Consider the following 13,513-nt stretch of genomic DNA (forward strand, 5'->3'; position numbering starts at 1 on the left):
TTTACCTGTAGTTACTTTAATTGTTATTAATTAATTGCTACCGTTACAAAGACATGGATTACGGATACATCAATACCAGAATAGGATTGAAAAGGCTGGTGATTTGCTGTATATTATTGAATGTAGGGATTAGTTCCACCTGCAGCGCTTCAGCCTACATCCCTAATGCGTTGGAATTATTCGTAGGGAGATTATTGAGCTAAACATAGGCGTGGCTGCTTGTTCCTTCCTTCCGCGGCATCCACCAGCAGTCCCTCCCCGCCCCGCCCCGCCCAGGTGAGGGAGACGAGTGGGTGCTTTGGTCCGCGTCACCCCATCCTTGCAACCCACCAACCACCTGCTGCTGCTTCCGGGCGCCTGTTGCTTCGTTCTGGTTGTCGATGGGCATTTAATGCTGCATCGATTTCCCTCTTACACGCACCCGATAGTATCTCGTTTAACTGTAAAACGTATTATCAAGAGTCAGATTTTTAACTAGAATATAAAAAAAAATAAGTACTGCATTATGTTTATTCCTCACGTGCAGCCTCATCCCACTTAGCTACAGGAAGGTAAGGGTTGGAAAAGATGGGGAAATGACTACCTCGAATCTATGGTAAAGTTTCGCTACAGGTGTACCAGTCTGTATTTCCCCCCGTCTGAAATTCTCCCAGAGGGAAATCTGGCCCAGGATAGATCTCCCCGAGAGGGAATTTTGACCCAGGATAAGATTCCCTCCTTGCCAATATTCCCCCCCTTCCCACACACACACACACACAACCACAATATCACTAAACATATGAAACAATGACATAAATTAAACCGTCATTCTTTTAACAATACTGATGTAATGTATACAAGAAATTCAACTTTTCTAAGTCTTCAATAATAAGGGAGGATCCAGGGTAAGAAGGACCACTAGCGGGAAGGATGAAGTGAATGTTTACAACTATGGCCGTAGCGAGTCAACGCACCGCATTGCAAAACGTTAACTCCAACATAACGAGGCAAACTGGCAAATCACTTAAGCCTAACACTACAGTGATTCGATCATCACGAAACGGGGACTAAAACATTACGAAAAAAAAAAAAAAGTAGGCAACAACAGGCGATGGGGAGCAGCCGAGTGCCAGATTACCCCGAGCAGTAGTAAGGGTAGCAACACTCCCCGGGGGAAACTTCAGTCTGGGGGGAAATTTATCCTGCTACACCGGGGAGGCAATTTCAACAGTGCAGTACGACAGTATCTAACCCCCACGCCCGGCACCGCGGTCCTGCAAGCGGGCGGCGGCGGGGGACCTTTCACTGGGCACGGGACGACCCAGTGATGATCTTAACTTCGTGTTCGTGTGGATGTCCCTAACCCATACCCGTATACCAGCGCATGGAGGCGAGCCACGTGAGTTTCCTGGGTTCCTTGGCGGCCTGAAGCTTAAGTAGAGGTGAGTGAAGTGGGTGTGTGAGGCGCCGCTGGACTTTTAAACAGCGGATGTGGGCAGGTGTGTCAAGGTGTGTGGACGGTTACGGGGCCCTTCACTGGCCGCCGCCACCCGCCTCCGATGATTTTGGTGTTTCCTCCTTTATTCCCCGGTTAAGACAGGCACCTGCACGTCCTGGCTAAGGCGGGTTAAAGGAGGAGTCTGTGTTCTCTTTAGCTCCTTTGTTGATGTGGTGCAGTTAGTCCGTTAATGTATGAGAGCGATAAAAAGTTTGTCTTCCCTTTTGCAGTGGGATTTAAATTAGTTGGTGGCTCGTGCGTTTTCTCATGGCAGGATTTAGAGATGACGTAATAATCACACACACACACACACACACACACACGTAGAGGCGTATAACATGACTATGACTGTGTGGCCTTATACGTCATGCAAGGCTAAGCTCTTTTCACAGCTGACCAGAAATCATGATGAGAATGACACCCCAGCCCACACACACGTAGTAGGAGTAGGGGTTGGGAGGGGGGGAGTCTGAAGGGAAAGTGATTGTCTCTTAACCATAGGAGTGGACTAATGAGTGTTGTCCAATCGTCTGCTTGAATTACACATATGACTTTTCTTAATACACTTCCTTGCCTCTCTTATACGTCTCTTGCGTCTTATCTATGTAAAACGAAAGCTATTTAAAGGACACCATCGCTACCTATAAAACAAATTAAAACCTAGCTCTGTCGTGGGGCGTACCGTATGACCGTATGTGTGATGTATGGTAACCTAACTATAATAAGGAAGAGGTGTAGTGAACGAAGGGGTCATGTTGGATAAGCGAATGAACGCAATGAGAGGCTGTGGTTGTCTGTTTATGTTCTGTGAGTGTATAGAGACGCCGATGGTAACTTTAAAACGTAGAGATTATATGTAGTGAAGGATTTTTATGTTGCAGGGAATGTGGTATGAATTTAGATGTGTGAGTGAAATGTAATCAGTTAGTTATGTTGCGTTTTGTGCAGTGCTACCTTCAACTGCTTAAGCTCTCCCACTTCCATCCTTAACCGTTCTTGCGCCCCCCTCCTGCCCCTCGTGTTTCCTCTCCCCCTTCCCTCCCTCTCAACCCCTAACCTGTTGCCTCTTTCCTCCTCTCCCCCTCCTTCCATTGTATAATTTTACCATTTTTTACTTAGTTTTCTCCGACCTTTGACACTCCTTCCTTTATTTCCTTTTACCGTTTTGTGTGCAGAAAGTAACTTTTCCTTTATAGTTTTCCATTCCACCTTTTTCCACACTCTGTACTGCCTGGGGGTTGGGATGGCATGCTTCTCCCTTCTCCTTTGTTGTTTACTTGCAACAGTAAACTATAAATGAATCAATCAATCTTTTTTCCTTTTAGCTTTTTATGAAGTTAACGAGACTTTCCTTTAACATGGTAGGCTATATATCCATCTTTTTCATCCGTTTATTTTTTTCTCTATATTTAAACTTGGAAAGGTGAAAGAGAAAATTTTGACTTGTTGGTTTTTAAGTGCAGTGTTTCTCTAGTACACATAAGAAAAACAATGAACAAAGAAAGTTGTGGGTCGTGTTTCTGTGTTTTTTTCCCCTCTGGCCATCATTGTCAGACTCACCACGATCTCCATGTTCACAGTTTGCCAAGATGAACTATCACTTTCGTTCAGGGTGAGAGGGAGTGACCGACCCTCTGCTTACACTCGGAAGGCTCAGGTGCCAGTCTACTCCCGTGTGCAAAGAGATCAATCTTATAAGTAGTGCCGTAACTTTATCAACTGTGCAAATAGAATGAGACAAGTTTTGCATCAACTCTGTACCTTGTATCTGTGTTTCGCCATTCCCTCTTCTTGTTAAATGGCTTTCTTTGACCTCCCAAAAAAGTATAACTAAATGGCTTCTCTCAAAACCTCAAAAAAAAATGGCTTTCTTTGGCGTCCCCAAAAGTATAACTAAATGGCTTCTCTCAAAACCTCTCAAAAAATGGCTTTCTTTGATCTCCCAAAAAGTATAACTAAATGGCTTCTCTCAAAACCTTTCAAAAAATGGCTTTCTTTGACGTCCCGAAAGTGGAACAAATGGCTAATGATCGACGTGTTTTCCCGGCAGGGCGTGATGCGTGGCGAGAGCAGTGAAGCCGTGGTGGGCGGGATAGGGGACATGGTGCGGCACGAGGGGGTGGGCGTGAAGGGAACGGCCAGTCCACCCCTCAGCGCTGCCGTCTCCCAAGTGTCCCTGGCTCCGAGTGACCTGACCACCAGTGACCCCGACCTAGTCACCTCTTCAGCGTACTCCTCCGCGGCGTCTTCCCGGCCTCCCTCATCCTCGCAGGTGTCCCTCCCCGCCACGGACCTGGACCTGACCCCCGAGTCCCCATCGCCGTCAGACCCGCCCTCCAGACCCGCCTCCTCCTTCGGCCTGGTGGCACCCGAACTCACCTTGCCCGCCCCTGAAGAGTACACGGCGGAGACAGGTGAGTGACGGATGCTGGTCAAATTTGTTGTCTTGTTATATCATCTCGGTGGAAAGTCGTGTTAAAGTTGCTCAATAGTTGGAGGGACAAACAGTGTACGGCTGGGGCGGAACTGCATGGATATATCCCCGTAGTGCTTCAGCCATTGACTTGTGTGATCAGGAAGGAAGTGCATGGGGCGTGGAATCGTTAGCAGCGCATATTATGGTTGAAGGACAAACAGTAGTATACTCATAGGCTGGGGCGGGACTTAATGTACGGTACTACTATAGACTATGTTCCCGTAGTGCTTCAATCATTGACTCGTGTGATCAGGAAGGAAGCAAAAAGGGGCGTGGCATCGTTAGCCACGCATGTAGAAGGGACAAACAGTAAGTTGATAGGCTGGGGCGGGACTGTATGTATATGTTCCCTGTAGTGCTTTAAATATTGACTCATGTGATCAGGAAGAAAGTGGATGGGGTAAGGCATCGTTAGCAACGTATATAGACTATGTATCCAGTTGCATGAAGGGATAAACAGTAGGCTGATAGGCTGGGGCGGGACTGCATGTATATGTTCCCTGTAGTGCTTTAAATATTATGACTATATTGGGATCAGGAAAAAAGTGGATGGGGTGAGGCGTCGTTAGCAGCGTATATAGACCCCGTATCCAGTTGAAGGGACGAACAGTAGCTGCAGTGACAGGCTGGGGCGGGGTTGTTGGTGGATGTGCCCCTGACTGAACCCGCGTGTAATGTGTGGGCGTGGGCGGTGGTGGGTGGAGGGGCCGCCGGGACACACTGAATCACGAGGGAAAGGGAGGTGAATAATTCGCAGGACCGGAAGTGGAAATTCTCTCTCTCAGTTATCAAACACTTGTGACTACGTAGGTTGTAATACTTTGCCTTCCTGCAACAAAACAACTCAGTGGTGTGCTATGATAGAGAGGCTTATGCGTATATACACTTGTTTACTTGATGGAAATACTGATCTCGTGTACCAGGGAAGTTAGAATGTACATGTGCTTCACTCTTCTAACCTCCATGCCAATATTAAACCCTACAAATAAGGCAATGCTCATGAGGTGACTAAAAAGCATGCTCATTGATAACACACACACATACATTCACACAGTCACGCACGCACACACACACACCGCCCCTCAGTGCCTGCTTTGAGGTGGCTAGTGTATGACAGTCTGCACGCGTTTCAGTTGAGTTCCCGACCAGCCCGCGGTCGCTCAAGGGTGGAGGCCGTCGCGCCGCGGGAGTCTGCTTCTTGGAGACCGACGAAGTGCTCACCACGAACTACCTCACGCCAAACTACAAGACGGGTGAGTTCGGGGGGGAGAACGAAGCCGGGAGGGGCGATGTAAGCTCCTATAGGGTATCTTGAGGGTAATTTAGATAGCTTTAGAGTATAGGATGTTTATGTAAAATGTTCACAGTTGTTGTATCATTATCCCTCTGTGTAATTATCTTTGTGCGTAGTAGTATTTCCGGAGCTGGTGTTACCTCTAGTGGAAGTTAGTACGTCCAAAGTATGACTGGATAACTAAAGTAGAAATATAAATAATGGAGATAGTTGGACACGTACTGAACTATCCTTTTTACACCATTTTGATATATTTGTAGATAGGAACGCCATCTATAGTTGTTTAGCATCCTGTAGGCTATGAAAAAGAGTGAAAGTGTGTGCGAGTCCAGAGTATGGCTAGCTAACTAAAACAGGAAGGCAAACGGGCGTAAGTCACTCCCGGAGAGGCATATATGGGAAGTGAAGAGGGTGCTGAAGCCCTCCAAAGACCCTTCCCATGTCCTAACTTTCCGTTTCCCTATTGTCTCAACACCAGAGAGTAGTTCAGCATGCTCTCTAAAGACAGATACTCTCTTTTCACACCACACTACATTCACACAACATACACACTATTTCCCCAAATTTTACAAATTCAAAATGGCGTACTTTAACATAGCCTCGGAGTCCCCGCCTGGGGGGGGAGTCCTACACGTATTCCCGACCGTCTTGGAGACAGGCCCATCATAATAGACCTCTTCCTTACCTCTAACACTTCTGCTTACTCTGTCAAACTGTTCTTTCCGTTGGGCTCCTCGAGATCCGATCACTACCTTATTTCTGTATCCTGTCCTATCGCTCCTGTACATCCTCTGGACCCACCGAAGAGGCGATGCTGCTGGCATTTTGCTTCAGCTCGGTGGGACGACCTGAGGATGTATTTTTCCGATTTCCCGTGGAATGATTATTGCTTCCAGGAGAGAGACCCCTCTGTGTGTCCCCAGCGCATCGCAGGGGTGATTGTCTCTGGAATGGAGGCACACATCCACGTACTGTTTCTATTCCTCAAGCTAAAAAGCTTTGGTTTAATCACGGTTGTTCTCGTTCTATCAAAGATAGAGAGGCAGCTCACGAAAGTACCAGAGCCTTCGCACTCCTGCTGACCATTATCTTTACATTTCTGCCCGGAATCGTGCCAAATCTATTCTTCAACTTACCGAAAGCTCTTTCATCCATAGTAAATGTTAAAACCTTGCTTTTTCTAATTCTTCCAGAGACTTCTGGCACCTAACCAAAAATATCTCTTCCAATTTCACTTCATCTTTCCCTCCTCTCCTTAACCCTGATGGCAGCACCGCCGTCTCATCTATCTCTAAGGCTGAACTTTTCTCTCAAACTTTCTGTAAAAACTTCACCCTGGATGATTCTGGGCATATCCCTAATGCTCATCCCCCCCTCTGACCCCTTTATGGCTGTTAATAAGATTCTTAATTAAGAATGATGTTTTCTATGCCCTCTCTGACCTCAACTCTCAGAAGGCTTATGGACCTGATGGAGTGCCTCCTATTGTCCTTAAAAACTTTGCCTCCGTGCTGACACCCTGCCTGGTCAAACTCTTTCGTCTCCGCCTATTAACATCTACCTTTCCTTCCTGTTGGAAGTACGCCTTCATACAGCCTGTGCCTAAGAAGGGTAACCGTTCCAATTCCTATAGCTTTACTTTCCGGTTTATCTAAAGCTTTTGAATCAGTCCTTGACCGGAAGATTCAAAAGCACCTTTCCACTTCTGACCTTCTATCTGATCGTCAGTATGGGTTCCGCAAGGGGCGTTCTACTGGCAATCTCCTTGATGGGCACAACTCTTTGCTTTCTAAACTGCCCTCTTTCGGATTCTATCCTTCTCTCTGTTCCTTTTATCTCCAGTTTCCTTTCCGGCCGTTCTATCTCTGCTGTGGTAGACGGTTACTGTTCTTCCCCTAAACCTATCAACAGTGGTGTCCCACAGGGCTCTGTCCTATCTCCCACTCTCTTTCTGTTGTTCATTGATGATGATCTTTCCAAAACGAACTGTCCTATCTACTCATACACTGATGACTCCACTCTGCATTATTCAACTTCCTTCAACAAAAGACCCTATCAACAGGAATTACAAGACTCCAGACTGGAGGCTGCAGAAAGCTTAACCTCAGACCTTGCTAACATTTCCGATTCAGGTAAAAGGAACCTTGTCTTTCAGTGCCTCAAAAACCCAATATCTCCACCTACCAACTTGACACAATCTTCCAAACACCTATCCCCTATTCTTCAACAACACTCAGCTGTCACCTTCTTCAACACTAAACATCCTCGGTCTATCCTTAACTCAAAATCTTAACTGGAATCTTCACAACTCTTCTCTCACTAAATCAGCTTCCTCAAGGTTGAGCGTTCTGTATCGTCTCCACCAGTTCTTCTCCCCCGCACAGTTGCTATCCATATACAGGGGCCTTGTCCGCCCTCGTATGGAGTATGCATCTCACGTGTGGGGGGCTCCACTCACACAGCTCTCTTGGACAAAGTGGAGTCTAAGGCTCTTTGTCTCATCAGCTCTCCTCCTCTTACTGATAGTCTTCTACCTCTTAAATTCCGCCGCCATGTTGCCTCTCTTACTCTATCGATATTTTCATACTGACTGCTCTTCTGAACTTGCTAACTGCATGCCTCCCCCCCTCCCACGGCCTCGCCACACACAACTCTCTGCTCAAGCTCATCCCTTTACTGTCCAAATCCCTTACGCACGAGTTAATCAGCATCTTCACTTTCATCCCTCGCGCAGATAAACTCTGGAACAATTTTCCCTTCATCTGTATTTCCTCTTGCCTTACACTTTAACTCTCTCAAGAGGAGGGTATCAGGACACCTCTCCTCCCAAAATTGACCTATCTTTTGGCCACTCCTCTGAGTGCTTTATAGGAGCAGCGAGTAGTGGGCTTTTTTTTTCATTGTTTCCTTTTTTTTTTTGCCCTTGAGCTGTTTCCTCTGCTGTAAAAAAATATATATAGAGATAAAAAATATTGGAGATAGATGGACAGCTACAGAACTATTCCTTGTAAAACATTTTAATATGTAGATAAGAAGCAAAAGTTATTTAGCATCCCCTATAGTCCATGACTGTAATCCATTTTTTTTGTTACTCTATGCTTCAAGTAACTGTAGGTCTTAGTGAGAGTTTAAGTAATGAGTATGACCCCATCGTATGCTGTAGTAATTGGCGGCTTTGCTTGCAGATGATTTTGAGTCCTATGATGACGCTCCTAAGCAAGGCAATGGCTTTGAAGTTAGTAGTGACCTAGAGGAGGATTACTTTGAGGAGTACCACCTGCCCAACTCTCACGAGAACGCATTCGTGAGGCACAAGAGTTTTAGGCGCAAGGTTCACCTGACGCCCATTGATGCCCCCGACGCAGAGAAGATTGAAGGCCTCGTTCGCGCAGGAGAGTTCCAGAGACATGGAAGTATCAGGAGGAAGATGGTGCCAGAGGAGTCAAGCATAGTTCTCGAGAATGGCCAGAGCCCCTCCGAGCTTAACGAGAGCACCCAGGAAACTCGGTCCAACATGAATAGTGAGATGACAGGAGCATTTGCTAAAGACTTGAGAGAAATCGAGAGTATGCTTGATGATGAAGTTGGAGATGTGTCTGATATAATTGGTGATCTGTCAAATGAAAGGAGTGAAGAGAGAGGCTTATCCGTGGCAGATATTCAGGGCATTACGTCCACCAAGTCCAGCACAAACACCGGCTCAAACGGTGATGCTGAAGAAAGAAAGCTACTTTATGAGCCCTAAAGAAGAAAACATTAGTGATGATAACATGAGCATAGAACAGACCACAATGATGAAGGTTCGTGAGTGTTTGGACTTTACTAAGTTGAAGGATATCTATGTTCTCAGTGGAAGACTGCAAGACATACTCACTGACTTAGAAGTTGAAGAAATTCTAAATAATTCTGAAAAGTACAGTGAGTACGTGAACAAAGAAGTCATAGAAGCACTACACAACTCCGTACAGGAGCAGCAGAACTCGCTCAGTATTACTGGTCAGTTTGATAGTGGCATTTCATGTCCCAAAAAGGTAATTTGTGTTGAAGGTGTGGAAGTAGAGCAGGAAGATGATGCTGACATTCGGGCTGTGATTGATGACAGTGATCCTAGAAGTGAAGAAGATCAAGGTAACACCTCCAAGAGGTCCTCGTGTGCATTTGTTGATGATGACCTTGAGGATGAGGCTGCTGGCTTCAGGCTAGAGCATCGCAGGTCCTTCAGACTTGGGAAGGAAGGGAAGAAGGAGGTGGAAGTTGAGGGGGTCTTTGTTGAGAGCAAATCACAAGACATTGGCCTGAAGAAGATCAAAGCCCCAACCATAGACTTGATTGAAAAACACTTCAGACGAACTGAATGATGTCCCAGACCTCTCCAACACTGATGTCAGCCAGTCACAGGCTGGGGAGCCATCCTCTGCCATCCCCTGAACCTTCCACTGCTGAGCAGGGTGGTGAGACTCCAGCCTCTGTTGTCCCAGATATTGTCATCACTGATGCCGCAGAGAGTCTGTCATAGATGAGGACGGCAGTCTATGTTTTACCAAAGTGTAGTAGGTACACAGGAAGTGAGTCTCCTGAGGTGTCAGACACCTCAATGACATCATCCCAGAGGAAGGTATGTAGCATTTTTATTTACTGAAAACTATTGTCGATTACACGGCTCTACAACTCAGCTATGTGTAATAATTACCTTCTTATTAAATTGCATTTTAAATTCAAATATAAGCTGAAAGACAATGTCATGGTACTTTTTAAAGTTTAACTTTTGATTAAAAGGAAGAAAATTTCTCAAGACTCCTGCTCACAAAAAATCAATATCAGTTGTTATACAATAGTTTCTTTTGCAGACAAAACCAGATTTGAGGATTATGAAATTTCACTTCACCGAAGAAGAATATCTGTGGCTGAAGACATCCTTGATCCCCGATGATGACAGCATCTCTGTTGCCTCGGCCTTCAGCCAGCGGAGTGACTGTGAAGATGAAGTTGAGGTGAGTGACAAAGTAAAAATGTGTTGCTTTGTAGCTTATGATTCTAATACACTTAATTTGTTCATATTCTGTACAAGATGGTTTGGTTTGAAAGTTGTGAAGTACCTAGGACATAAATTTGTCCTATAGTTATGAAGATCATCTCAGTCTCTGTTGAACATCAACAGAGCCTCAGTATAGCTCCATGGGCTCTTATAAAGTAATAAATATTATTTTAGAAGGATTGTGGTATGTCATTACAAATTTTGTCCTTTATATTTCTTTCCACATCTGTATAAATGAGTATGTATAACTCTGATGTCCTGACCCCTCAGTGAAGGGGTGCCCATGTTGATATAGTCTCCATTTCTTCTTTTCATACTCTCTTTTTGTAACGCAAGCACTTCACATCTTATATGCCCCCCTCATGCAGACCTCAACTCTTTCAATCCAATTGACTGGCTGTCCTTTAACAAGTTGACATCTTTTTGTATTTGCTTCCATATATGTAGTACTGTGTTCATGAACTTTTTGCTTTACTGCCCTTGCTAGAAATTCATTCCAGTTATTCTGTCCATCCCATCATTTTGCTCCCTTGCTCCTGATAACCCTCTTCCTCATTCAGTGCCCTTTATTTCCACTGTTGGTTAGGTGCCGGAGGAAGGGATGAGGGGAGGAAGTGGATAATGGGAAAGTAAGGGAGAAAAGGGGAGAGTAAGGGAAGGGGGAAAGGGAGTAGACGACTGGGTTGAGGGTTAGATTAAAGATTGGGGTTTAAGGTAAGAAGATCGGGGAGGAGTATTGACATTGCAATGAATTTAATTTCTGATTTCTTTACCATCAGGATGACATAGAAACCTTCAAAACCAAGATCCCTGCAGCACACTTCAAGTTCGTGATGATCCGCACCTTGAGCCACTGCCCCTCCCGCCGCCACAGCTGATCCCGGAGCTCACAGCGGCCGAGGAGAGCTTTGAGGAGAGGCACTGGAAATGTCGTGATCGGTGGCGTGTGGCACAGGATTGACATGAAGGTTATTGCTCCGTATAAGAAGGTGGGTTAATCATGCTCTATAAAAGTTATTTTCCTACTGGTTTCTTTATAATTAGTTCAGTTGAACATTAATATTTGCATAGTTTTCTGAATTGCTGATTTGTGTTTCATGCTGTGTAGCCTATCTGCCTATAGAGGTCATACTCCCAGTTCCTTCAGTCATTCCCTTGAACGACTCTCCACAAAAGAAAAGCCGACTTCTCCCAAAACCTTTCTTTTATGCTTGTCCACCTATCCACTTACTTATTTCTTGCTATAGTCCATTTCTTAGTCCACAAACCCTTCACAAGCAGCTCATCCCCACTTCACATCCTTGAATACTAAAGTACATATGTAACTAGATATATTTTTAAGGATAATAAAAGTCATTCGTCCCATTCAAAGTGTCTTTACCATTTGATATCACCCCCACCAGTGCGTGAGTCATGGCTACCTCGGCCAGAACCAGAATGCCGTCATAGTCAGCGCCTGCCAGCTTCCTGACCGCTCTGAGAGACTACAATCGTCATGGATAACTTATTCCTGTGAGTTCGAGGTGGTGGTTAGAATTTACTAATTTCTGCAGTCATGAAATGCTATATATCATCAGAAATGTCCTGTGCAGTAAAAGTCCTCTTGACATCCATGATACAGAATGCATATTTTGTTTGATGTAATAATTGTTTTCCTTATTTCAAGGGAAAATATGTAGCTCTAGTTTGAAATATGATAAAAAGTATATAACTAATACACCCAGATGTCTTTACTGTACAAATTCCTTAACTCTCCAGCACATAAGTGGCATAAAAACTGGCCAATATGGCAGGGCAATGTGAATGTGTTAGAACGTACACTCTCATTATAATGAAAAATTGTATTTACAATTTTTCATTACAATATCTTTATTATAATGAGTAGCCACTTTGAGTTATGCTAGCATTGTTTGTACCTCTAGGTATGTGTTGTCAACTCTGGAGCAGCTGATTGCTGATGACTACACTTGCTCTACCTTGCTGGAGGAACCCCCAAAGTCCAGCATGCCAAGCTTCCACTCGGCTGAAGCAGGCTTGTACCAGATGATTGGACCGAAGCTGTGCGCCCAAAAACCTCAAGTCCCTCCCACGTGGTGCATCCAACCTTCTGGGTGAGGGCCGCGGGTTGCATTCTCCAGACCCCTTCATCAGAATTGTGAGTTGAACCATCCTCCTGGACGGCATCAAGTATATGCGAGACGCACGCATACAGTGAAGCCACAAGTGATACCTTTTGAAAACAAGGAATACAATTTTAAAGCTTCATAAACAGCAACCCTTTTTTTCCCACAGCACCAAATTCCTACCATAAGTTGACCTTTGTGAACAACCTGACTGGAGCTTGCACAGATGATACCTTCTGGACCAGCTGGACATTCCTTGATGCAGTGAAACAGTAAGTTAGAATCATCCTGTTGATTTATGTATTAACTATTTAGAGTGTCCTTGCGAATACAAAAGTCTTCTTTTTAATTCAATGAAAGTTCTTGAGACATGTTTTTCTTCTGTTGAGTTTGTACCATGAATCTCCTCTTATTATTTTAACCACGTTGTTCTTAAGTTTTTTTTTAAGCTTTCTCTTTTAACATTTGGCCCCATAGTAAACAAAGTTTCAAGATCTAAAATGTTCATGTCATACGGTTACATATACCATTTCCTTCATCTTCTGAGTGTCATGAAAAAGAATTTTCCAAAGTGATTTCATAAACTTAATTTAATGTTTCACTGTTCTGATGATATTTTTCCAGTGACTGTTATTTACACATCCATGCATGCAATAATGAGAGATTTGGTACACAGATAAGTGCTTGGATACGCGAGTCCAAGACACAATATTTACATTTAGACTCGCTGAGTTGAAAGTGGATCGTGGCAAATTTCTGCGAACAATTACCGCAAGTGAAATATTTGGGCATGATTACAATTCCTTTTTTCTTTTCTTTTTTCTGTAGCAAGAAACTTTAGTTATGATATATTTAGAAACCGCGTGGGTGGCTTGCTGAATACCAGGAAGGAGCTCAACTGAACACCTGGAAGGAGTTAGGTAGGGGTCAGGTCGAGTCCCGCAGGGTAATTAGTTGGACGGTAGAGAGGCTTGTTTAGTTAAAGGAACACAAAGGAGCACAAAGGAGGAGGAGGAGGAGGAAATAGTTAGAGGAGGAGGAAATGGTTAAAGGAGGAGGCGGAGGAGGAAATATGGGTTTGGGCGGAGAAGGAGGAGTAGGGAAGGTG

The 13,513-nt window shown here is 44.6% G+C and overlaps 1 pseudogene; it reads left to right on the forward strand.

Moving 5' to 3' along the window:
- Positions 1–1,165: 1,165 nt before the first annotated feature.
- LOC126982300 (uncharacterized) lies at positions 1,166–12,665 on the forward strand (annotated as a pseudogene).
- The last annotated feature ends 848 nt before the right edge of the window (positions 12,666–13,513 follow it).

This window comes from Eriocheir sinensis, chromosome 4 (genome assembly GCF_024679095.1).
Source record: "Eriocheir sinensis breed Jianghai 21 chromosome 4, ASM2467909v1, whole genome shotgun sequence".
Classification (NCBI taxonomy): Eukaryota; Metazoa; Arthropoda; class Malacostraca; order Decapoda; family Varunidae; genus Eriocheir; species Eriocheir sinensis.